Here is a 2,474-nt window from a genome sequence, read left to right on the forward strand (position 1 = left end):
GTCCCATTGAGCCCAATAAAATTTCAAATCTGGCTCGGTTAAAGATATATCCTGCCAGTCCGGGCGAGTTTCCGCTTCTTTCCAAGACTTCACTTGAGTCAAAGTTTCGTCCTCTTGTTGCGATTTTCTCTATTCCTCCTGGTTATTTTTGAAAGAAATCTTCCGTAATATAAGAGAGGGGTCACGATTTTTCTCTAATCGTGCACACTGTTTACACTCTGGTATGTCCTCACAGGGTCTCCGAGAGAGAGCATCGGCGTTTCCATGATGAATTCCTGCTCGATGACGAATGTCAAAATCGTACTGACCGAGCCTTTCTAACCATCTAGCTACCTGACCTTCGGGAGACTTGAACGAGAGTAGCCACCTAAGAGAAGCATGATCTGTACGTATCAAAAATCTCCCACCGTACAGATAATGGTGAAAATGTACTGCGGTCTTAACAACAGCTAATAGTTCTCTACGAGTGACACAATAATTCCTCTCAGTTTTACTCAAAACTCTGCTGAAATAGCTTATCACTCTCTCCTGACCTCCCTGAATTTGTGACAGAACCCCACCTATTCCTGAAAGAGAGGCATCCGTATCTAAAATAAAAGGAAGTTCGACCTTTGGATAAGCTAAAATCTCCGAAGAAACAAGATTTTCTTTTAATTTCTTGAAAGCCTCTTCGTATTCCGGGGTCCAGTCAAAAGGAATCTTGATTTCGGTCGAGTGATGGAGAGGTTTAGCTATACTAGCGAAACCTTTTACAAATCTTCTGTAATACGTACAAAGGCCTAAAAAGCTTTGGATTTGTTCTTTATTCTTAGGTGTCGGCCAAGAAGAAACCTTCTCGATTTTGGATGGGTCGGTTTTCACACCTTGGGCTAAGACGATATGTCCAAGGAAGCCTACTTCTTTCTGGAACAGATGGCATTTTTTCGGGCTCATTTTCAGGCCTGCTTGCTTCAGCCTAGTGAAAACTTGTCTGAGATTTTAAACTTCTTCTTCAAAGTTCTTGCCAAAAACGATTATATCGTCTAAATAAACGAGGCATGTTTTGCCAGTGAGCCCATGGAGAACAGCCTCCATCATTCGTTCAAAGGTAGTCGGGGCATTACTTGAACCAAACGGCATAACCTTGAACTGCCATAATCCACCTAAACCCGTAACAAAAGCTGTTTTTTCTTAATCTATAGGATCCATTTCGACCTGCCAGTATCCGCTCTGAAGATCTATGGTGCTGAACCAAGTTGCACCAGCTATCAGGTCGAGTGTCTCGTCGATTCTGGGTACAGGGTAAGAATATTTCTTTGTTATATCGTTCAGCTTCCTGTAATCGATACAAAATCGTTTGGATCCGTCCTTTTTGTTAACAAGGACGATTGGTAAGGCCCAGGGACTAGACGATGGTTCAATCACATCGTTCATTAACATGTCTTCTACAAGCTTCTTCACCTCTTCTCGGACGTTGAAAGCGAATCTTCGAGGAGCTTGTTTTATTGGTGAACTCTCTCCGACGTCGATCTTGTGCTTGACAGAAGTATATCGGCCCTTATCACTAAAAGAGATTTAAACGATTCTACCTGAGCTGGATTTAACGAAATCGAAGATTTCTCGACAAGGCTCTGTAAATGTAAGAGGAAATGTTGTTGAAAATCATCCTCTGAAAGTTGTATTTCCCGAATTCTAGGAGGAGTCCAATAAATTCCATTTATATTTGTACAAAGAGTTATTTCGCGATTGTTTGAAGCTAATGAATTCCTCTTGGTCGAGATAACACAGTTATAAGCTGTAAGAAAATCTATTCCTAAAATACCTTCATCCTCTATATCTGCTATAAAAGCCTTATGTGGAGAGTCGATACACTCAAAAAGGTTAATTTGGACAGTCACCTGTCTCAAAACCGGGGTCGTCTCTCCAGTGGCTGTTCGCAGAGATAAAAGAATCTGGTCATCAGATTCGAAGAGATCCGATCGAACTACGGTTACTTCCGCGCCGGTGCCTATTACCCATAGACAATCGACGCCATTTACAGTACCGCGCGCGTAAAGACCAGACTGTCGTAGACTTTTAATTAAAAACTGTTATCTAAGAGGGCTTTTACTCCTCACAATCTGCAATGATTTTCGCCCCGTCAAATCGTCTGGAATTAGTTTTTTGGGCGAGTTCCTGTTGAAGAACTCGACTGAAGATTTGCTTCCCCTATTTCTATATTTTTCTTACCCCAGTTATAAGAGTTTGGATTCGAGCCTTGCATTTGTTTTTCACTAATTTTTTTAATTAGAAAACAATGGTTTGCGTCATGGCCTGTTTTTTCACAAAATATAGAAGTCAAGCCGGTTTGACTTGTCATGATCGCGTTCCTAATTCCACGCTTGTTTTTGTGGTCTTGAAAAGAGCCACGATTTCTTGGTTCAAAATTATTATTGTTATTTTTATTTTTATAATTTTGAGGCTTTGACTCCTTCGAGTGTTCAAAACTTCGCCTT

The 2,474-nt window shown here is 41.0% G+C and overlaps 1 long non-coding RNA gene across 1 annotated transcript; it reads left to right on the forward strand.

The window, feature by feature from the left end:
- Window positions 1–349: 349 nt before the first annotated feature.
- LOC124175024 lies at window positions 350–680 on the forward strand. Its single transcript, XR_006869062.1, has 2 exons — window positions 350–385; window positions 553–680. It is a non-coding gene; the product is annotated as an uncharacterized LOC124175024 (long non-coding RNA).
- Window positions 681–2,474: the final 1,794 nt, after the last annotated feature.

This window comes from Neodiprion fabricii, chromosome 2 (genome assembly GCF_021155785.1).
Source record: "Neodiprion fabricii isolate iyNeoFabr1 chromosome 2, iyNeoFabr1.1, whole genome shotgun sequence".
NCBI lineage: Eukaryota > Metazoa > Arthropoda > Insecta > Hymenoptera > Diprionidae > Neodiprion > Neodiprion fabricii.